The 24,870-nt window shown below is 43.2% G+C and overlaps 1 protein-coding gene across 2 annotated transcripts in view; it reads right to left on the reverse strand.

Annotated features, from left to right (window-relative positions):
* The window catches only part of B3GALT1 (beta-1,3-galactosyltransferase 1), a 316,302-nt gene that overhangs the window by 143,696 nt on the left and 147,736 nt on the right, over positions 1 to 24,870 (reverse strand). For both annotated transcript variants that reach the window (XM_083413116.1, XM_083413117.1), the window contains exon 3: positions 23,787 to 23,951. The gene's annotated coding sequence lies outside the window, so the exon portion shown is untranslated. The remainder of the gene's footprint in view (positions 1 to 23,786; positions 23,952 to 24,870) is intronic.

Genomic DNA, 24,870 nt, shown 5'->3' on the forward strand with positions numbered 1-24,870 from the left:
TTGCATGCATTTGAATATACCGTATTGGCCTGAATATAAGCCTCACTTTCCCCCCAAATTCTGACCGTGAAAAGTTGAAGTGCGCCTTATAATCGTGACCTTACAGTATACAGCCAGGAGCGTGGGGCAGTGTGTAGTCCCCCATTCTCTCCCCCAAGATTGGGAAGTGAGAGAGCGAGGAAGGGGAAAGGCCTCTGGCCACTCAGTGTGGCAACCCCCCCCCCCCCGTATGCAACCAGGAGCAGCGAGGAAAGGAGCAGCTTATATTCGGTTATTTTCACATTTTTCCTCTCCCCCTCCAATTTTAAAGGTGCGGCTTATATTCAGGTGCAGCTTATATTCAGGCCAATATGGTATTTTCAGCTACTGAGAATCAAAATTGGACACCCTCTCTATCCCCTATGAGAAATAAAGATGAGCACACTGGGAACCTTGAAACACCCAGTCTTTCACTTCTGCCCACGTCACATAGAATGATAGAACTGTAGAGTTGGAAGGGACCCCAAGGGTCATCTAGTCCAACCCCCTGCAATTCAGGAATCTTAGCTAAAGAATCCATGGCAGATGTCCATCCAACCTCTGCTTAAACACCTTCAAAAGGAAGGACCGTCCACAACCTCCCGAGGGAGCCAGTTCCACTATTGAACAGCTCTTGTGGTCAGAAAGTACTTCCTAATGTTAGGTCGGAATCTCCTTTCTTGTAACTTGAAGCCATTGGTTCGAGTCCTACCCTTCAGAGCAGGTTGCTATGAAGGTTGTTACGAAGATAAAAGGGGGAGGAGGAAGACCATGCATTCCACTTTGAACTCCTTGGGCGAGCGGTGGGATATAGAGTTAATTATGTAATAATAACTAAAATATCATAGCCACAATGTGGATGGTGAGGGCTGAGGTTGGGGCTGGGAAGGGAAACCGCATTCCACACAATTTGCTATACACAGGATCTGAACTCTTGCTGACAGGATAGCATCTTCCACTGTACCTGTGGACACCATGTTAGCTTAGAAGCTGCATAGCACACACTGTCCAGTTCACCAAACTCTCCAGTCCCCAGCATCTCCTGCCTAAGGCGGTTGCTTCACGCTGTCTAATGGCTGGGCCGGCCCTGTGTATAAAATTTTAATCAACAGACAAATGCTTTCCTTCTCTCATACAGGCTGGGCAGCAAAACTCTTCCTCAGTACCTGAACATCAAAAGCCAGCCTACTAGCTAAGCCCATCAGTGCCAGAGGCACAATTTAGTATAGATATGAAAGGCATATCCATAACCCTTAATTTATTTCTCTCTTTTTTCATTTGTTAGAATATGAGGGAAGTGTAGAACACAAATCCACCTTTGCTACTGTTAATTTTCTTTATTCACCACCCATAAGAAGGGGGAAATATGAACTTGTCTTCATAGCCAAAATGTCCATTAGAGTTTGTTCCATATAATTAAATGTGACCTCTTCAGATTTGTTGGATTATAGTGATCCATAAGGAAAGGATCAAGGATCAGGGATTGGGCAAAATGCACCATACTAGAACTTCTGTAGGAAAAAAATGAATAACACTTACATAAAGCCAGATGGCTCAAGCAAATAATCCCTGCCATTTACCATAATTTAAAATAATCCCCAGAGACACCAACAAACTTTGACCCTGAGGGGAAATTCCTATCCAGTCAGAAGGCAAATCTATAGCATGTTTTGATGTGAGAGAAATTCTTTCCTGAGACCAAATAAAGATTTAGACTGTGGTCACATCTACACTGTGCATTTAAAGCACTTTAACAGTCATGGGAACTCCCAAAGAATCCTGGGAATTGGTTAAGGGTGCTGAGAGTTTGTAGGAAACTCAAATCCCCCTCACAGAGCTACAATTTCCAGAGTGGTTTAACAAATCAATTCCTCTTCCCAGACAATTCTGGGAACTGTAGCTCGGTGAGGGAAATCTCTTAACAACTCTCAGCACCCTTAACGAACCACAGTTCCCATAATACTTTGGGGGGAGCCATGACTGTTAAAATGGAATAATACTGTTTTAAATGTGGCTTTTCAGAACCTCACTGTTCTGAGAGCAGTACATGTGAAAAGGATCTAGGAGTCTTGGTTGACCACAAACTTGACATGAGCCAACAGTGTGACGCGGCAGCTAAAAAAGCCAATGCAATTCTGGGCTGCATCAATAGGAGTATAGCATCTAGATCAAGGGCAGTAATAGTGCCACTGTATTCTGCTCTGGTCAGACCTCACCTGGAGTACTGTGTCCAGTTCTGGGCACCACAGTTCAAGAAGGACACTGACAAACTGGAACGTGTCCAGAGGAGGGCAACCAAAATGGTCAAAGGCCTGGAAACGATGCCTTATGAGGAACGGCTAAGGGAGCTGGGCATGTTTAGCCTGGAGAAGAGGAGGTTAAGGGGTGATATGATAGCCATGTTCAAATATATAAAAGGATGTCACATAGAGGAGGGAGAAAGGTTGTTTTCTGCTGCTCCAGAGAAGCGGACACGGAGCAATGGAGCCAAACTACAAGAAAGAAGATTCCACCTAAACATTAGGAAGAACTTCCTGACAGTAAGAGCTGTTCGACAGTGGAATTTGCTGCCAAGGAGTGTGGTGGAGTCTCCTTCTTTGGAGGTCTTTAAGCAGAGGCTTGACAACCATATGTCAGGAGTGCTCTGATGGTGTTTCCTGCTTGACAGGGAGTTGGACTCGATGGCCCTTGTGGTCTCTTCCAACTCTATGATTCTATGATCACCGCAAGTATTTTGGCTTGCCAGAAGAAAGAATCTCCCTTGTCTCACCTATGCTGCTCTGGGGGGGGGGGGTCTTCTGCCCCCCCCCCCATGAAAGAATTTGTGGGGTGCAGGGAGTGCACAGGGAAAGGAGGGGGCAAGCCCCACTGAGCAAGCGGTAGTCCTTGTGCAGGGCTTACTGATTTTCCTCAAAATGCTAAAGTATAACCTGTAATACAAACTTAAAATCTCTATCTGCATTGCAAACATTGTACCACTTTGTACGTGGGTCCAAGACGTTTTGTTCCCTCAGCAGGAACAATATGTGGGGCAATCCAGTCAAGGTGCATAGTACCCAAAGCCAGCCAAGTTGCCTGTATTTTCTCACCGGAGGCAGAAAAATCCACAACTGCCTGCTGCTGGAAAACACAATGGAAATAAATTAAACAACTAACTATTTGCTGCCTTTTCATCACAAAGCTGCCTGAGGCTGTCTGTGCCAGGATGAAATTCCCACTGGGGTGTTCAGCAGCTGCAAGTATCTCCGTATACTTTAAGTAACAGAAAGGTAGAGAAAGGGAGAAATCCTCAGCCACTTAATTTGGAATATTGAGCTAGATGGAGCAATGTTAGGCAGCTTCCTAGGTTCCCAAGATTTTTTTTTTTTTGGGGGGGGGCATAAAGTTTGATTAAGACTTCTCACAATACAATAAAGAGCAAACTATTCTAAGCCTAAAATAACAGAAAAGAAAAAAAGAATAAGAGCTGGAAGAATGCAAAGTAAAGGGAAGCAATAAAAGAACACAGAGAGAAAAATAAAAGAGGGATAGGTAAAAGCTAAGGGATAATAACAGAATAAAGCCAAAGAGAAGAGATATGAATAAATGTGACTTCTAAGTATCCAACTGTCGGTTGTATGTTCCTAAGAATTTACCATGACCTCCACAAATTTAATGCAAGGTTTGGAGACTGTTTCTGCGCTCTCCCCAAATGTCCCTCCACCCAGGTCTGGCCCCAATCGGCCTGCCCTATGCTATTAAAAGGCAGAATGAAAGGCACTATTGATTGAGGAGATAGAAAGAGTGCAATTTTCTACTACATGTGCAGTTCCATGAAGGACCAGGGATGGGCAAATCTATCCATTTCAATTTATCATTTCCCCCCAGTCCTAAGCTCAGTTCTCCACATTTTTGCATCAGTTTGTGATTCCTTAAAAAAAAAAAAAAAAAAAAATTAAGTCCTTGTGAAAATTCACCAGCATTTCTCCCAATACATATTTGCATGCGACTTTTGCCTGAAATGAACATTCTGGCAAGCAAAGTTCCCTAATGTAATGCATTTTATATGTTCATTCCCTCAAATGTATGGCTCTTTATGCACACCCCTCCCCTGATATACACATTTATTTATTTTTGCATGCATCATTTGCTTCGAAAACCTGCACTGCAAAATTCAGAGAAGTGATTTTTTTGTAGGATAGCTGCGTTTTGTTTTGCATATTGTTCCAGGATGTATTGATTAGGTTCCCGTTAAAATGCAAACTGAACCAAATTTCTCCTCCATTCCTATTGCTCTGAGGTGGGCTCAACTCTCAGGAATGGGTTGTTTTTTTTGGAAGGGGGTTTAATGGGCTCCAGTGGAATGGAGGAGGAAGGCCCGCAGCTCTATGGATTCTGCCCATGGCGCACCAGATAGCCTGTTCTAGTATATTATTTGAGAAAGGGGCATTTCTCAATGTTAGAGAATCTGCTTTGCCTGCAGAAGAACACTGCTTCAATTCCTGACATCTCCAGGTAGTGCTGTGAGAAAGCTCTGTCTGAAATCCTTGGCATCTGCTGCCAGTCAGTGTGGACAATATTGAGTTAGATGGACCAATAGTGACTTGGTATAAGGCAGCTCCCTATGATCCTAGTTTATCTACCCGCATGACTGGCAAAAGGTTTCACCTTGCCTATTTTGTACCTCCCAGTTTGGTTTTCAGCATTAGATGTCTGGGAGGAAGGAGGCGGCTGTGAATGTCTTGGTGAGGGAGGCAAGCACCCTCCTGACGCCCACAGGCTGCTGTTGTCAAGTGAAACCTGTCAATCCATTTGTGACAACCCTATGCAATATCAGCAAAAAGGTATCTGTCATCCTGAATACCGGAGCGTAGCCAAGCGTGAGCGGAGTCTATAAAAACCGAGACGCCTGGAGAATCGCAGAAGAAGAGGTGATCATCCCCAGGGAATTATGCAACAATTCTTGCAGAAGAGTACACTCCTGCTTGGTGAGCAGGAGGGAAATCGCTACAGCCCTTCTTGTAACCTCGAAAGAATGTTTCTTGGGATGTGTGGAGAAATGGCAGATTCTATTCGTCTCATAAATAGTTTCTGCATCTGGAAAGTCAGATAAATCAATAAATGGAACCCCACCCCTATCTTGCCCAACTGACTGCAATTTGTAAACCAGCCTATACAGTGGACGCTCGGGGTGCGAACGTGATCCGTGTGGGATGCATGTTCGCAACCTGCAGCATTCGCAATCCACGTCTGCACACACACAGGTTGTGATTCAGCGCTTCTGCGCATGCACGACCGCCGAAACCGAGAAGTAACCCGTTCCGGTACTTCCGGGTTTCTGCGGTCCATAACCTGAAAAAACGCAACCTGAACCGTCTGTAACCCAAGGTATGATTGTAGTTTGTCTACCGTATTTTTTGCTCTATAAGACTCACTTTTTCCCTCCTAAAAAGTAAGGGCAAATGTGTGTGCGTCTTATGGAGCGAATGCAGGCTGCGCAGCTATCCCAGAAGCCAGAACAGCAAGAGGGATTTCTGCTTTCACTGCACAGTGATTCCTCTTGCTGTTTTGGCTTCTCAGATTCAGAATATTTTTTTTCTTGTTTTCCTCCTCCAAAAACTAGGTGCGTCTTGTGGTCTGGTGTGTCTTATAGAGCGAAAAATACGGTAGTTTTAGTGTCAAGCATATGTGGCATGCTATGATTTAGGGTTCGATTTTTTGGGGGGGGGGGGGTTGCAGGGATCACTGGCATGATGAAGTTCCCACAGGAACATCAACCCTGCTGATTACAAGGGCTGGTTGAGCTCCACACTGAACTTGGTTGTGCAGCCACATCTCAAACATCCCCAACCCTGATGTCACATATGATCTCACGAGTGGAGCCGGTGGGCGTTTTGGGAGAGAAACAGCTTCATGGGCCAAACTAGGATGCCTGCTGGGCCAGAGCTGGCCCGTGGGCTGGAGGTTCCTCACCTCTGTTGTAAAATGTCTCTGATGTCAGCATGATGGGCAGAGTTCTTCTGAGACCAGAGCAGTGCAGTTCCTGCTTCTGCACAGTTGCACGGTCTTGCAACCCTGCTAATGGTTGATACATAGAGACCCCAGCGGGAGATGCAGAGGCACGAAGGCAGCACAATCTCTCTCCTGTATTTATGGAGTGCTTTTCTCCCAAGCACAGGCTCCAGATTATTATTGTTTTTGCTGTGCCCCTCGTACCCCCAGCCCCTAATCTCCACAATGCTAAGACATTTTTGTTCACAGTGACTGTGTGTGAGCAATGGAATGAGCTGGGGGCATTTTCAAGCTCTGTGACATGGACGTGAAAATAGCGCTGGACATAAATTGCCTGGGAAAGAAAAAGAGACACGGATTCCGAACGCAGCTATAAAAATAAGAGTATGTTTCACTGAAACTCAGGTCAGTGCCTTCTGCTCTTCCCCCACCTCTTCCTAGAAGACAGCACTGCAGCTGGCACTCTTTTACATGGTCACAAAACATCTATTTTCTCCCAGGCTAAGAGGAGGAAATTTAATTTTGCTCCTCAGGAGATTGAACCAAGTGCAAGTGCACCAAGTAATTAACCATCACCAACTGATGCATGTTTCCAGCATTGGAGAAGGTACTGCAAAGAGTGTGAGACAATTATCTCCTCCTTGTAAAGCTCCCAGGAGCCGTCCCCTCCTTTTCCACTGTAAGCTACAACAGGAACTGGAAAGGAGAAAGTTCAAAAACTCTGCATCCTGAAATCTTACTGACCAGCTGTATGCAAGCATCAGGAAAGGCTCTGGCTCCTTTATCTATAAGCAACATCAGCATCACCCCATCTAGAGACATTGCGGTGGGGTGCACATCTGCCACAATTATGCTAAAGCAAAGAGCAGTACTATTTCATAAAACTGAATTATCAACTGTGGCATACATGGAGCTTGTATCTGGATTTGTGGTGCTGCACATTTACCTACTTTCTCCATAAAGCCACAGTGTTTTATATTCTCTCTGGCAGGGATGGGCAACCTCTGGATAATTTTGGAACTTCCACTGCAATGGCCTGTTGTTCAGGGGTTATAAGAGTAGCAGTCCATCAACATCTGGAGGGCCATCCCTGCTGTATGACGTTTCAGCTAGGCTGCCAGTCATTTGCCTGAGCTCACAGGAGGTGAAAGGGAACCCCAGGAACAAAGGTCCCTGTTCAGGGAAGTTTTTAATGTGTGGAATTTTAATGTATTTTTAATCTTTGTTGGAAGCTACCGAGCGTGGCTGCGGAGACCCAGCCAGCTGGGCGGGGTACAAATAATAAATGATGATGATGATGATGGTGATGATGATGGACAAGCTCCAAGCGACAATGGGCTCAGGACAGCAGTTTCACTCATTATTCCCTGGCTCAGCTGAAGAAGATACTGACCTCTCTTGGTCAGTATCTGCACAAGTGCAGTAATGGTGATGGTGAAGGACCAGGACTAGAATTGGTTTCTCTCTCTATTGCAAGGAATATCCATCTGATCTCAAAAACCTGGAGATATGACATGAAGAGGTGGTGTGTGCGTGTGCACGTGCCACTTCCACTTCTGTTGATTAGCAGTACTTTACAGTGATGTCGTTTTTGAATGTTCATTCCCCCCATTACATTATTCTGAGTTTTCTATTTCTGCTGGGCCCAACAGATGAGTGTGACAGCAATTATCTGTCCCCAGGAGTAGATATTCATTGGTGAGCTAACAACCCTTTCCAACAGTGCAGTAATTACCTTTGTATAAAAGGATAATAAGCTGGTGCCATTGTCAGTCCTTTTCTGGCTAGTTATGAATATACCAGAGAGTTGGCTCTTGTAGACTGAAGGCTGTCATAGGAGGAGGACTTGCAGGGTTAAGGGGATCTGTCAGGGAAAAATTAAGGAAGGCTGTAAAATTATTTTCTCGACTCTCCTAGAGAAAAGATGAATTCTGATGTTCCTGGGAAGGTACTATCAAGAAGCTGGAAGAAATCCATAAGGTGCCTTTGCTGGATTGCTTTGAAAACTTCTAACAACCCAATGAAAAAGTTGAGCATTCTTGAAGCCAGTTTTTTAACACGAAAGCTACTTAGCCATCAATAATTCCCATCGTGGCTTTTGGTGGGATGTCACAGAGTCTGTATCCAGATGGTCAGCCTGAATGCTTAATTGGCACAATGATGAACTACCTAAAGTTAAGGGACATCCCATAAGTTGTTCCTGAAGTAAACCTGTTTATATTTTCACAGGATTAGCATGTTGAACTCCAGATGCCAAACAGGTGGAAGGAGAGCAAGGAAAAATAGAGAGATCTAAATACAATTACCGCAACATGAGAAAGCAAGGCAGCTACATTAGGAAACAAGGCTAGTTAGGGACCTCTGGCTTCTTAAGACACTTTAATTGCAGCTCGGCACAGAATACTAATATCTTGCCAGATACACCATTTGTCCCATCTTATATCTGAAGAACTCATCAGGACTTCTAGTGCTCACAATGTTCATTTATTGGCTGTGACCCAATGCAGTGATTTATTATTACTTGTGATTTACTCATGAGTTATGACACAGGATACACGTGAAACACACACACACACGCACACACACACACACACTGCAGGTTCCACTACCAAGGAGGCAAACTCATGGTCAGATTAGAAAGAGGGAATCACAGAAATAATGGTCTGGTTTGCACATGATGGATTATTGGGACTGCACAAATTTACCAGTTCCAAGAGATAAGCCCATAGTCACTTTGCTCCTCTTTGGTCTTTCTTACTGTTGTGCCATGCTGAGCGAAACCAAGGTTTGGCTAAGTGTGCCATCCAAATTCAGGCTTGATGGGGTGCCATCGCGGCTGCCCCACCACCCACGCTGGGTGGCGCACCCCTATGGGTGGCGTGCCATGCCCCCAGGACGCACACCACGCCCCTACGGGCGGCACACCACACCCCCAGGATGCATGTCAGCCCTGCCTCTGCCTGCTCTCCGTCCCCCAGTGCTGGAGCATGAAGCTCCGCCACTGACTCCAGGTTGGAAGCAGAGTGGAATATAAAAATATGAAGAACAGCTGGGCTGCTGGATCAGACCAAAGGCCCCTCTAGGTGAGCATCCTGTTTTCCTAAAAGCCAAGCAGATGGGGTGCCTGCAAGCAGGTCACGAGTGCAACAACGCTCTCCTCACTTTTGTGGAGCCCAACAGCTGGAATTCAGAGGCACCCTGCCTCCGGCAGTGGATCTAGATCTATGCTTTGTCACTGTGAATGTAAAAGAGCCCACGTGGATTGGGGCAAAGGCTCATCTAGTCCAGCATTATGTCCCCACAGTGACCAACCAAATGCTGACAGGAACCGCCAATATGGATGACTTCCTCTTTTCTCTCCTCTATATTGTGCGGCTCCTCACCACTATTAAAAGGTGCACATGAATTCCTGAATATATGCTGCATGTGGTAGGAAGAGTGAATAACTCTTGCTTTGCTCTTTTAATGCATCTCCTCCTCCCTCAAAAGCATTAGCAGAAGATGACAGAAAAGGAGCAGAGGCATTTGTTACCTTCCCGCAAGAGCACCAAAGTCCCTAATGGCAAGAAATTTACCTTTCCTTAACACTCAGGAAAAACACCTGCCACATTTCCAAGGCCAGTGGTTTCTTAGGGACTAGTTCCATTAGTTAGAATGCACCTGGTAAAAATGGAGACAGAGAGAGAGAGAGAGAGAGAGAGAGAATTGCCAGATCCAGTTGAACACAGAGATGAACATCTCTGTCTCCCTCAACAGCATATAAATACTTCGTTTTCATTCATTAGTGCAGAAAATTAAATATAAGTAATCCTTCATACACTTCGCCCACCTGCTTGCAGGGCCTGAAAAACCTGCGCAAAAATTAGCAGATGGGATCTCGTAGCAATTTCCCTTTGAAAAAACGTTTTTGTATAAAATACTCAAGAGCCAGAGTTGATCTGGCTCTGCAGGGCTAGCTTCTCTAAAGGAAATAGCGGGAAGCGGGCAGCAGGCATGCAAGAAGGGTCCAATGGCTTCTTATAGGCATCTGGTTGGCCACTGTGGGAAATGGAAGGTAGGATGCTGGACAGGATGTGATCCAGCCGCGCTCTCCTTATATTCTTAAGGGTGTGCTGCTTTGGATCACTGGCCACTCCAGATGATATGGTTTGCCAGCATGATGCAATGTCAAAGCCATCTGTTGGAGCTTCTTCTTATTCACATACAAACGTGTTTGTGTTCTTATATTATTGGTGGCACCCGTCTGTCTTGAGAGACAATGGAGTATGACCTGGGCAGTGTGTATGGAGGCCATGGGCTGCCCTTCTTGGCCTCACTGATGTGGTCCAAAGGAAAGCAGAGCAATACGCTTGGCACCAGCTTGGCTGCAGGAGTTGCTGGAAGGAGGCGTACAAGGCACCATCCAATTGTATTGTGGACTCATCTCCATATCTGTGTAAGCTTTACTCCTCAGCCCTTTCTTCTCCCAAAAATACCCCGCAAGGCAGCAGAGGTTCAGGACCAGAGTTTTCCTTCACCTAGATGGGCTACCTTCCCAGGTTAGAATCATAGAATCATAGAGTTGGAAGAGACCACAAGGGCCATCGAGTCCAACCCCCTGCCAAGCAGGAGGGTTGATGAGCCCCATCTGCCCCTCGCTTCCCTCTACAACTTGTTTAGAAACCACTTTCCTGATATTAACATCAATACTGCAAGACTACAAATGGCAACTTCAATGCTTGTTTTATAAGCTGATAAGACAAATTTACCAAATTCATATATATTTTTTTAAAAAAACCTCTGTGCACTCAGTTAAAGACACAAGCAGAGCTGTCACCCAGTCAAACAAATCCTAGTTGAGTGATCATGTGATTAGTTGATCAAGTTGACTCCTCAGTTAATCAGATAATTAAGATGTATGCGTAGATAACACACACAATAGTTTTGAAGGAGAAAGCATTTATTATTAGATGCAGGCCTGTTTGTAGCAGATATCACCTTCAAGAGGGTATGTCATATACTTCATTTAGGATGGTGCTTGCCGCTGGCAATTTTGAAAAGTAGTAGTATTAAAGGTTTCTATATAGTCAGTATCCAAAGCTCAATGAAAACAAAAATGAAATATTCCACCACATCTGAACGACAGAAGGCTACACACTGCAATGACATTAAGTCATTTCTGAAAAATAACAAAAGGTTTCAAAGTGTCAAACGTGAACTCCCTGCTCAGAAACATGAATTGATACCTCAATTAAATCCGTGAAATAATGCACCTGTGATCCTGAAATTATAATATCAGCCCTTTGGCTAACCCTTCAAACGAGCCTTATTTAAATATAGTGGTAGCTTGGTTTTTGAATGGAATCCGTTCCAGAAGCCTGTTTGGCTTCCGAAACATTCAAAAACTGAGGGGCGGCTTCCTATTGGTTGCAAGAGCTTCTTAAACTCAGTGGAAGCTGCGTTGTTCAGGTCCGAACAAAGTTCGCAAATGGAAGCATTTACTTCCAGGTTTTTGGCGTTCAAGAACCGAAACGGAGGTGTTCAGGAACTGAGGTACCACTGTATATGTTCTCAAAAGGAAGCTTACATTGGTCAATAGCTAACAATTTCAGTTTTGCTGGTTAAAACATGTCCTAGAAACTTACTTTCTCATATTCAAGTACACAGACGTACTTGACTAGTACATTACATTGCTAAAAACTGTAGATTGAGCATTGTGCTATAAATAGTATTAAAAGGTTTCCATTGAAATAAAATCCCAATGATTTTCTAGGCTTCAGGGGCGCATCTTTCTTTTTATTGCTTCAAGGGGGTCCATTTCTCCCTGCAGTACCAATATTTTGGAGAACTGTTTTGGTCTGACTGATTTTGGTCTGACTGTTCAGCTCTGCTGGAGGCTGAAGGAGCAGCACTCCCAAAAGCACTTGAGGAGTTTCTTCTCACTGGTTAGTGGAAGAGGGGAAGAATGTACTCTCTGTGAAAAGGAGGGAAGGCTGCACCCCCTTCTAAGGGAATGTGGAAATGGGCTTTATGAGTGCAGTAAGGGCTGTGCAGCTTGAAGACCTCTGGATCAGAGCCAGTGTTGCAGGATACAAATCGACCCCTCTCAGTTGGGAATCCTGGAGGAATTCAACTGCCAAGAAGTCCCATACAGAACTTGTGGTTCTGCATAATAATAATAATAATAATAATAATAATAATAATAATAATAATTTCTTGTTTCTACCCTGCCAATCTGGCTGGGTTTCCACAGCCACTCTGGTTAGCTTTCAATAGAACATTAAAAAGAGAATAAAACTTCAAACATAAAAAACTTCCCATTTGAGACTAAGCTTCAGATCAGAACTTAACTATCCAGCGGAATTAGCACTTGCTTGAATGTTACATTGTGGCTCAACAAAGGACCTATCAAAGCATATGTTTGAATATTTATTCTGAGAGAAGACACACTTTTTAATGCATATTTTGAGATTAACATAGAAGTGGAATATGTGCAAAGGTGACACGGGCCGAAATGGACGGATTCATGTATCCCTTCTCTTCGAGAGTAGGAATGTGAACTTTTTGGGTGTGTGGGTGTGCCAATCTGCAAATGGAAACCTGTTCTGCATATGTATCGTTCCTAGTGGCTGAGGACACTTGTGGGTTTGAGAAAAACAGTCACAGGAAAAGAATGCATATACACATTCCACTAACATTAATTAAGCAACAATCAATGGAAGAAAAGGACACAGGGAGATTCGTAGCGATATATATATATATGGTTAGGAGCAAAATAAAAATAAATGTCTAATTGACTGGGAAAGTGGTCACCAAAGAATAGGCTACAGAATCTAACAAATAAAAGAGCCTTTTGTTAGTTGTTTTCTAGTCTTCAAGCTTAATGCAGAGTTTAATATTTCCAACAACCAAGACCATTTTGGAGAGAATGGCTTTGTGTTTCCACATTTTACAAGGTTAAACTGGCATTCTGAAGCCCGTTAGCCCCCCGGCATGACTCTAGCAGACATTAAAGCAGAAGAACGTTTTCCATTGTATGGTTAGACAACTGTAGACAAGTTCTGTTTCATTTCTTCAAAACAGTGCTCATTTCCTAATTAACGAAACAAAGCTATATAATTGAGACACTCAAATTTGTCCTCTTATGTACCCCAAAGAAGCTTTACTTTAAAAGCAACAATTACATACAATTGTCTGTTTTTGTTGTTTTCTTTTAAAAGATGATGCCTACAATAATGGCATTTCTGCAGAGAAACGTATATGTGTGATTAGTGTGATTACAATACAACAATAACCCATCACCGCTAACTATTATAAAACCGTAAACTATTATTCAGGACACTATAAAATTCAAAGCCTAATTGAAAATGCTAGTTTAGCATAATTCCCACAAGCCATCATTCTTTAATATTGTGAAATGAATGAGGTTTTCGTGGAGCTATTAATTGATACTGACAAGCAATAACCACTGGAATGAAACTCCAATTATGAGAGGCAATTAATCACTTTTACTGTCATCTGTGGTGTCAAACAAAATTCAATAAAGTTCTAAACAGTAAGAAAAAAAAGAGAGAGAGAGAAATGTATACCTCTTGTGGATGAATGCAATTCAAGCAAATCAGATAGCCTTTTGTTGAGGGAAATCATGTCAGTTCAAACATGTTATTTTTGCAGAAGTAATAGGACATTTGACTTTCTGTTGTATTCCCCAAGATTAAATTTCCATCTGATTTAGACTTGCCATAATAAGGGTTTGTTCTGAAGCAGCTGGCATTGTCATGGCATAATTAACAACAAGCATGGGTTTGTGGCAGATAAATCATTAACAAAAAATATTCTATGGGATCCAGCTAAGTCATTTCTCAGTACTAAGATTCTAATTGCAGTTCTAAGATTCTAATGCTGTCCGTGACTTAGTTTTAGGGCCAGGGTGGACATAGTCTCTAATGAATATGGCTGTCAGGAGCTGCCAGGGCTTGAAATGAGAATGTTTGGTACTGTTACAGTTTCCCTGTGTGTTGAAGCATTAGAACTGTTGCTTGGAACATCTTGTTTGTAATGAACTAATCTGGGGAATTGGACTGCCCCCACCCATCACTCTAGGTCTATAAGAGACTTCCCGTTTGACTTTGGAATTTACAACCAATATCAACAATGGGCTTCTTGGCTCTGGCAAGTTTCTGTGTATCTGTTTCCTTAGCTTTCTCTTCTCGCTCAGCCCAGTGGCTCCGACTATTGCCTACAATTCAGCCTTTGCAAGAGTCAAGCACCAAACCGAGAGGCACTTCCATGAAACCATTAACCACTGTATGCAACTCTTTGCAGGCCACAAGACTGTCAACTTTGCAGTGGGTCAGAAAAAGAGAAATGTTGTGTGCCATTAGGCAAGTGGGGCCATCAGTTACTCACACTCTAGCTGACTAGCTGATAGCAGCCCAATCAGTACCTATATTAATATAAAGCAAAAAAGCCCAGGCACCAAGGATATTAGATTTTGTAATGTGCCTTGGGTTCATTTTCTTGCAGAGGGGTAGGATAAACCTTTAGCTGCCATTCCAGAACGAGGCTTCTGTTAAACTCCCATTTCAAATATGACTGCTCAGTATGCTGTTGGTTGCTTCCAGCCAGAACAATTGCCAAGTTAAAATATATGAAAATATTCACAACTTGTACTCTGGCCTTCAGAGGGGAGAAGAAAGGTACATCAAACGGATTACAGAATAACACAGTATTGATCCAAGAGACTACCCACACGGCCAGGAAAATGCGCTCAGGGCAAAACCACCCATTATGCAGAGAAACCTACATCTGTCAACCTGAATTGTGGAGTGGGGAGGCAGAGTGAAGATTTGTTGGGGAGAACTGTTGGATGGGAGCGGGGAATGGCAGTGTCAAATCCTTTCTTCACCTCCCAACTCTCCCCTGCCGATGGCTCCCCCAGTTATTTCTCCATGGAGCCAGCCTTTGAGATAGGAATGGGCAAATCCGGCCATTCTGGATTTTCCCAGGTTCTCATTTTTCCAGCCAGTCCTCCACCTTTCCATATCAGTCTGTGGTTGCCTCTTTTTGGAAGATCCTTATGATTTTTTTTGGAAAATCCTTAATAAAATAGGCACTTTGGTATAAATTTCTCCTGAAACAGTAGTGCAAATTTTAGCTAATGTACACATTTTTGTATACAGTCTCCCCCAGTAGGATTCAATTTTGTGCATTCTTTTCACTCATAGGTGCATTTTCAAATGCTTTTATATATATATATATATATATATATATATATATATATGCTTTCGTAGATTTTCACGGGTACAGGAATGCAGGTTTTGGTGTCCTCGGGTGTCTTCCCGTGTAAAAGTTGGGGTGTCTAGGCGACGTTTCGACGAGGTCTCACTCGTCATCTTCAGGCTGGTGCTTTCGGCTTCTTGTTACTGTTCCAGTAACAAGAAGCCGAAAGCACCAGCCTGAAGATGACGAGTGAGACCTCGTCGAAACGTCGCCTAGACACCCCAACTTTTACACGGGAAGACACCCGAGGACACCAAAACCTGCATATATATATATATATATATATAAACCTGGTACATGCATTCGCTTACACATTGCTTGGCTGGAGAACTGCACTGAACAAATTTTGAAGAATGGCTGTGTTTGTGTGCTGTTTCAGAAAGCACAAATTAGTTAGCTTCACCTTGCTGGTGGAGTGTTTGCATGTGCCTCCTTTGATGTGGCCACTGGCTCTGGAGCTTTTTCTCCACTGACCTATCCCATTCCTTTCCATCTTCACTAGCTGTGCTTCCAATTCATCAACCCCTCCACCTCCCTGGATAGGCAAAGGGCTATTCTGCACCAAGTTCCCCAAAAGCCTTTCCTCAAGAAGCTGGGGCCAACCCTCTTTCATAGTTTTCAAAACTGACAAAAATGTACTGTACAATTCTTACATAGCTTAATAACACAGGTGCTTAAGGTGGGGTTGAGGGAAAACCAAAAGCGGTTGAACCATCTAACCCAACACCTTGCCAGACCTGCTTGGACATTCAGAAGGCATCAGATCCTTCAGATCCAGGTCTGTCCCAGGCCACCTTCCAAACTACCCATAGCATGTCCCCTTAGTACTTCTGTCGACACCAGAGCTCTGACATTAGTAGGACAAGGATGCAGGTGCTTCTATGGAAAAGAGGCACCTGACACCAGACCTCTCTTGCTTTGATGTCTTTGCGTTGTTTCTTATGACCTTGGGATGCCCACTTGAGGACGACAGCATTGCAGAACGAGAAATGCTTTAAAACACAATTGCAAAATGCACACAATAAAATATCTTATGATGCCATATCTCTTTTGCCACCTCCAATAATTAAAAAAAGGACATTTCCAGTAACAAATATCCTTCATTTCATCTCTACGTCTTTTCTTTTCTTTTTAATTCCCCCTTTCAGCAATATCTTGGATTTTTCCTAGCCAGCCAAAGACAGATGGAACACTTTGTCCTGTCTGGTATCTAGCCCACACAATTATTCCAGCAATAAACACACTAGCATTATCAATGAAAGCCAAATTATTATATGAGCCTAAATCAATTTCTGCAACATGTTTCCAGAATTGTCTTTTTTTACTATAGATGGGGTAAGGAAACAGGTGCGCCGGGACCTTCTAAGTCCCTGCCCCCCTAGCAATCCATAAATTCTTCCTAGAGCAACTTCCTGCCTTGTGCTGGCCACCCAGAAACTCTTTATCTTGTCTCCAGATTCTCCTGTGCTCTTGAGGTTCTCCTCAGTGTTATGGTACTCAGGTCACTTCCAGCTGACCTGCTTATTGAGCATTTATCTTGATTTGTTGTGGGGAGGTTAGAAGACGTCAGCTATCTACTGAGCTTTCATCCTCCTTTGCTTGCGGGAAGGATCTATTACATTGCGTCAAGCAAAGATCACCCCATACTTCCCAAAGCATCTCCCCACGGCATTAGGAGAAGAAGGTTTGCTGTGCAAGGCCTCCAAATCAACTTCAATTGTGCTACCTGAATTTGCCAGTGCGTGATTCGATCCTGCCTTAAAACAGTGACAGTCTGGAAGCAGCCTCTGCTTGTGTGTCTGCTTGCTCATTCCTGCTCCAGCTCTTCCAGTCACCCAGCTGGATCGTCCTGGGGAGGAAACCTACCGGTAATTCTATCACCCACTTCCTGTCCTCCCTCTAAAGAATAACAGTAGCTAAGCCCAAAGGAATCCTTTAATAGCTTGCAATATATGTAAATAGGTCAAGCCACTGGATCTCACACTGTTTAAAATTCCATTATCAAGACATCATAATCGTCGCTACAGCTCATGGTCCTTCCAATATTAGACGAAACAGTACTGAGATTCTACATCATCCCACCCCCCAAAAAAACGCTTGGGTTTTTTTTGGCTCCAACTCTAGGCACCTTTCTTTCCCTTTACTATGACTCCAAATGAATTGAAAGACCTTTAAGAGGAGGAGAACCCATCACACAACTAATATGCAGTACGTAATGACAATGGTTTTGTCAGCGATTAAATTAAGCAGACTTCCCATTTGACCTCAGATGCTTCCAAGTCTCTCTCTTGGCTGGGAGTTAAAGACTCTTGTGGCTTTACTACTTAGATGTTTTGATATAATTTGGGGTCATTACAAGACAGCCAACAGGCTATAATCAAAGGAGTGAGTTCTTTTGAGCTGCTTCCAAACAAGAGTCAATATTTTCAGCAACTTTAACATAGTAGTTCCATTCCATTCCATATATATATGATTTAAAAATTGAGTTTCTCTTGTTCAAATGCCAACTTTGGCTGTCCACACCGAAAAACAGCAAAAGCCATTTCCAGCATTTTCATCTTTTTTACATTTTAGCAAATACAGTTTTATTATCAGGGTAACTGACTTTTGCCAAACACTTGGAAATTTTTAATACTGGGGAGGGGGTTGCACCACAAAGGAAATATTCAATGTGCAGCTTTCAAAGAAATGTCTGATCTGTCAAACATCATTTTTCTCACATTCACTGAAAAATAATAGGGATGCAAATGCAGATATGCCAAACGCAACAAAACCCCAGAGCTTTAAAAGAAATCATTGTGCTCTTCTCTTAGCTGGCAGACAAATTAATTTTAGTGGGATGATTCTGAAAAGTTCATGCTCCAGCAACAATTGCTTATGACATTTTAAAGAAAGGGGGTTCTCATTCCAGAAATTATTTAAAGTTGTTCAAATTCTAGTAGCTGCTAATGTAAAGAAAGCAAACAAGATGACCATAGATTTCAACAGAGGGCAGCAGTTTAAAAATTAGGGCTATCCTGTTGTAAAACACACACAAACACAAACACAGAGAGGAGTTGTATCTTCTGGTGATTATTGGAGACTATTGGTGTCATGTAGAAGCACAGTGGGTATAAGGGCTATTAACTCATTTCCTATGAGATTAGGTGATACTATCCTAAGAAACTGCCTTATACCATGTCAGACTATTTGTCCATCTTGCTCAGTATTGTCTGTTTTGACTGTCAATGGCTCTCCAGAGTCTCAGACAAAAGTCCTTTTTTATAAATAAATGTAAAAGTCCATGGTACATGTTGGTGCGGCTGTCCTATGAGTTACTTCCATGCAAACACCATATTGTAGCATTGTGCAAAGGGAAACGAGCTACATGATTGATTGCTATGGGAATGGTAACAGTGATGTTTAGATTTCTGATACTAAGGTTATTACATATATGCACATTATAACAACTAAATATGAACCATACATAAGGTATTTCTCATATAAGACATGTGTTGCCATTTTCTCTTATGCTGTCTTGTGAGGGGGAACATCTGTAACAAGAGGGGTTCTATATATGTTCAACTCACACCCAGGACACACAGACAGGCTTTGCATCAGATTTTGTTACACCCCAGATTCAGAACCTAATAAAGTAGGGCTGCCACAAGTCCAGATTTTTCCGGACATTACCAGGATTTCAAAGGCGGAATTGATGTCCAGAGGGGATTTCTGAAAGGCGGCACTTTGCCCTGGATCTTAAGCAAGTCAACTGAAAAATCACGAGGTTTTTTGGTGTTTTTGTAAAAGAAACCCCCCAAACCCCCATGCTCAATAATTTTGGGGTTTACCCCCCAAAAGCTCATATTTTGGGGGTCTTCCTAAAAAACGTTCAACAACTTTAGGGGTCTCCAGGTTTTTACTCTTTGAAATATGGCAACCATAAATGAAGTGATTCAGCTCAACCCATGATTTGTCCAGAACAGGTAGAGGCAGCCCCAGATCATCCACCCACCAGAGCTGACAAAAGGATTGGTGGAATGGCGTCGAGGGGAGGGGGAGCGGATATACAAGCAACCTGCATGCACCCCCACCTTCCAACAACGTTTAATTAGGGGTTTAAGCCCCAATTAAACACTGTGCAATGCCCCTGAATTGGGTCAGGTCAGCCAGAAATCATTGTGGGTCAGTCTGGGGCTGCTCCAAAACACCTGATTCTGGTCCAAAATTGGATTGCAGCACCCATGCATAGCCCTATATACTGCTTAAGCGACCAATTCAGGAGCTGATAAGGTGAGCGCTAGCCCATGAAAGCTTACAGCAAAATAAGTTTTTAGGATGACACATGACTCACTGCTGTTTTTGTGGCAAAAGGCCAACAGGGCTACTCCTCTGGAATCTGTAGCAATAAAAGATAACCCCTGGAGAACTTAGTCTTTCTAAATAAACCAATAGTATGGGGTAAAAGAAACTGTCATGCTGAGCTCCACACGGAGTGTCTCTCATAGGCTACATGCTCTGAGAACACGGGACAAATGGTGTCCTTTTCCACAGCTGGCCATGCATGCGCATCATCTGATGGTTCATAGCCAAAGTTTTCCACTCAATACACAGCAACTTTCTTCATCGCTAAAAGAACACACTTAAATCTTTCATGCTGTGAGATGCCTTTGGAATGCGCTGCAGTATTTAAAGTCCAAACCCACAGAATTCAATTTGGTAGCGAGGGCAATTTCTTTTTTTGCCATAGCCTGCCAGTTTATTACATTGCAACAGGATTATTTTAATGCAAAACACAGAAACTTTACTAAATAGTTCACCATCCAAGAAGGAAACGCGGCAGAAGATGCGGAGCAAATCAAATACAGTTGTTCCAGTGCTTTATTCCCAAATATTTTATAAGCCTTCAGCCTAACTCCAGCAGATGGAATGAGGACAAGTCAGGCTCTGAGCTGATTTTTGCAATAGGTAAAATACAGCCTTAAGACTACAAAACCTATGGCGCATATGAAAAACACAGCAGCGACAACAAACAAGGGGAATCTTTACTTTCCCGGGGGCTCTTTGTTAAATCTTGAGTTTCACTCCTCTGCTTCTCGGGAGCCAGCAGTGATGCTCAGTTATCTGAAGGCAGGTGAGCAACACCAGCTTGTCCTATTGAATGCCACTGGCTTCTAAAACACATTTTGGACACCAATTAACTTCAAGCTGTTATTTAAAGTGTGTGACCCTTTACGTTTTAACTGTTGGCATTTGCTGCATCTAGAAATCAATGTCAAAATACCCTGACATATTCTGATATCAATTAGTGGATGTGGATAAAGCATTTGCCCTTTTGTTTTTTTGGTTTTACACCAGGGGAATACACAGGCAAAAACTGAAATAGCTCTGACCAGGTAGGTTCTGTCTTTGGTTCTGTCTAATGTTACTGCCATGCTATTGGGAACATATGTTTTCTATTAGGGTGTTTCCGGGTGCCCTTTTTTATTAAGCATTCACCCTGGGCAATTAGATGACAGAATCTTAAAAAGCAGAGACATCGCCTTGCAAACAAAGGTCCGTATAGTTAAAGCTATAGTTTTCCCAGTAGTGATGTATGGAAGTGAGAGCTGGACCATAAAGAAGGCTGATCGCCGAAGAATTGATGCTTTTGAATTATGGTGCTGGAGGAGACTCTTGAGAGTCCCATGGACTGCAAGAAGATCAAACCTATCCATTCTGAAGGAAATCAACCCTGAGTGCTCACTGGAAGGACAGATCGTGAAGCTGAGGCTCTAATACTTTGGCCACCTCATACGAAGAGAAGACTCCCTGGAAAAGATCCTGATGCTGGGAAAGATGGAGGGCACAAGGAGAAGGGGACGACAGAGGACGAGATGGTTGGACAGTGTTCTCGAAGCTACAAACATGAGTCTGACCAAACTGCAGGAGGCAGTGGAAGACAGGAGTGCCTGGCGTGCTCTGGTCCATGGGGTCACAAAGAGTTGGACATGACTAAACGACTGAACAACAACAATGCACAATCAAAACAAAAACAAAAATAACTAGGATCTTTAGCTAGCAGCTATCCTTCAGGCAACTGTTTCATTTATTAAAAGCCACTTGAATTTTTAAATTAGATTTGCATTATTTTCACAGTAGATTAACCTGACACTTTGTTTAAAAAAAGAATCTGTGGGTTTTTCCACTCTTCCTCCTTGCTAAATCCTTCTCACTTGTCCCAATTTTGAAATAATTTAAGAATCTTTTTCTTTAATCCCTTTCAGTAAATGAATTTTTGTTAATGTTAATACCACTCAGCCTGTGGACATATTTGCTACAGCTACGCATATGGAGAATCTCTTTTGGAGATTATTGGATTAACATTTTTTGGAGATTACCCTAGAAAATCTGATGCATAGTTGCGTTGCAATTGTTGAAAAGCTTGGGATTTCTCAGCTTTGATTACTTTTGATTTGTCTGAGGGGCTTTTAAATAAAATAGTTGGGAGATTTCTTCCTGTTCAGATGTTCCTAATAGGATTACATTGTCTGTTCAGCACCAGGGCCTTGAAAATCGTCCACCAAGCTCTCTGTGGTATTTCACTCCTCCCCTCTTCCGTATCTCAATTAGACATCACACTGGTGTTATCAAGGACTACAGTAGGTTAACTTCTGATTATCATTCTATTCACCTTGAAATGTTCACTTCTCTTTTAATCCTTAGCACATTCCCAGAGGAAATAATAAATAATATCATGCCATATGGCAAATGGGATCAGCTGCAACTCCATGCAGCTTGTAGCTGAGTACTGCCTCTCGTAACACCGCCATAGCTGGCATATAAAACCTGCTCCTGAATTCTCAGTAGAAGACAAAGAACTGGGCAAACCAGATCTCTGTACACAAAGTTAGGCAGAACTTTCTACTGTTCCTTCCCATTATGGCTCAGTCTATAACCTACTCTCCTCCAACTGAACCAACCCTCAGTCAACCTCCTCTCTAGGTGAGCAAACCTATGGACACCAACAATAGAATAATTTCCATTTTTGTCAGTGACATTTACAACTAATTCAGAATGTGGCAGCTAGACTGGTGACTGGGAGCAGCCGCCGGGACCATATAATACCAGCCTTAAGTATCTACACAGGCTCCCAGTATGTTTCTGAGCACAATTCAATGTGTTGGTGCTGACCTTTAAAGCCCTAAACGGCCTCGGCCTTGTCTACTCGAAGGAGCATCTCTCAACATTGTTCTGTCCAGATACTGAGGTCCAGCTCTGAGGGCCTTCTGGTGGTTCCCTCACTGCGACAAGTGAAGTTACAGGGAACCAGGCAGAGGGTCTTCTCAGCAGTGACGCCCTCCCTGCGGAACACCCTCCCAGAGGATTACAAAGAGATAAAGAACTACACAGCTTTTAGAAGACATCTGAAGGCAGCCCTATATTGGGAAGTTTTTAATGTTTGATGTTCTATTATGTTTCTATATGTGTTGGAAGCCACCCAGATGGGTGGGGTATAAATAATATTTTTATTATTATTATTTACCCAAGATTCAGGACAGACCAAAGAAAGTACTTCTTCACATAGCTAAATCATGGAATTTACTCTCAGAAGAGGTAGTGATTGCCACCAACGGGAAGCTATCAATGGCTCCCAGCCACAATGGCTCTGTTCTGCCTCTGAAGGCCAGTTGCTGGGAATCAGAAGTGGAGAGAGTGCCTTTGTAGAATCATAGAATCATAGAGTTGGAAGAGACCACAAGGGCCATCGAGTCCAACCCCCTGCCAAGCAGGAAACACCATCAGAGCACTCCTGACATATGGTTGTCAAGCCTCTGCTTAAAGACCTCCAAAGAAGGAGACTCCACCACACTCCTTGGCAGCAAATTCCACTGTCAAACAGCTCTTACTGTCAGGAAGTTCTTCCTAATGTTTAGGTGGAATCTTCTTTCTTGTAGTTTGGATCCATTGCTCCGTGTCCGCTTCTCTGGAGCAGCAGAAAACAACCTTTCTCCCTCCTCCATGTGACATCCTTTTATATATTTGAACATGGCTATCATATCACCCCTTAACCTCCTCTTCTCCAGGCTAAACATGCCCAGATCCCTTAGCCATTCCTCATAAGGCATCGTTTCCAGGCCTTTGAGCATTTTGGTTGCCCTCCTCTGGACACGTTCCAGTTTGTCAGTGTCCTTCTTGAACTGTGGTGCCCAGAACTGGACACAGTACTCCACAGTACTCCAGGTGATTAGGATTCTATAGCACAGAAGGAGCTTGCACACATATACTAGGTTTGCCTTTAAAGAGAGCCCTTTCCGATGCATGAGGGGCAGTGCCAATGGCAATATGGAGGTGCATGGGGAAATACATAGAGGAGAAGACCTGAATAGCAATAGATAGATAGATAGATAGATAGATAGATAGACACATAATAGGAGACACATAATAAATTAATCTCTTGAGGATGGGGTGTGGGTTGTTGTTTTTTCAACATCACAGAAATGTTACACTGTTTCCGCACAATTACATTTTTCAGTGCAGCTTTCTGAATTACTCACCTAACTTCTCAAGACGTCCTGTTTTTTCTGCTTCCGTTTAAAAATCTGACATTCTTGCCATTGCATCGCCACACCCATCTTGTCAATAGTTCTTCATTCTCTGCCATACCTGACTGTGTCCACCCCACTTGACATCAAAGAGAATAGGGCTGCCTGATGCTGAACCTGTTTTTTTTAACAAAAAACAACAAACCAAGAGAATTACAGTTTATATCAGAAAAGCTCTTAATGACCTGTTTAGAGAGCAGACATTAAGATATGAATGAAGGAGAAAATAAAACCCAGTGGAACCTGCCTGTGAGGGGTTGCCTTTAACTCATGGGCTGGTCAGCTTATTATCTTTTGGTGGAATGGGAGGAGCGGCTGAGAAGACAAGATGCTGTTTATTGGTTATTAGCTCAGCAGTGGTGCTAACTGTACATAATGGTCAGCCACAGCTCACAGTCTGTTGAAGTTGCAATGGGGAATAAGCTTGCAGGGAATAAGCCCTTACTGAACATGCCTGTGTGTTGGGCACTTGAGGCTAGCAGGCATCCTTCTAGAAGATTTAGGGTGGGGTAGCTTACTTCTCAAGATATTGCTGGACTACACATCTCATTCTCCCTGACCATTGTCCAGGCTGGCTGAAGCTGATGGGAGTTGGAGTGCAATAACATCTGGATGACACCATGTTAGCCACTCATTAGTTAAGGGGAATGGAGATGGGGTAGGGAATTCTGCCGTGGGGCAAGTTCTATAGGATTTATATCAATGTCTAAACAGAAGAGAGTAATGAATAGCTTTTGCTCTGTGGCAAGCAGTATCGAAGCAGCATCTCTCTCCACCCCCATCGTTTAGCCTGGACACTGGGATCCAGCACTGAGGGCCTTCTGGCATTTCCCTCACTGAGAGAAGTGAAGCTACAGGGAAGCAGGCAGAGAGCCTTCTTGGTTGTGGCACCCACCCTGTGGAATGAACATCAGGTGGTATATAATGAGTAAAGGTAAAGGTAAAGGACCCCTGACAGTTAAGTCCAGTCACAAACGACTCTGGGGTTGTGGCGCTCATCTCGCTTTACTGGCCAAGGGAGCCGATGTTTGTCCAC

Source organism: Podarcis tiliguerta (genome assembly GCF_965153285.1).
Source record: "Podarcis tiliguerta genome assembly, chromosome: 1".
NCBI classification, from domain to species: Eukaryota; Metazoa; Chordata; class Lepidosauria; order Squamata; family Lacertidae; genus Podarcis; species Podarcis tiliguerta.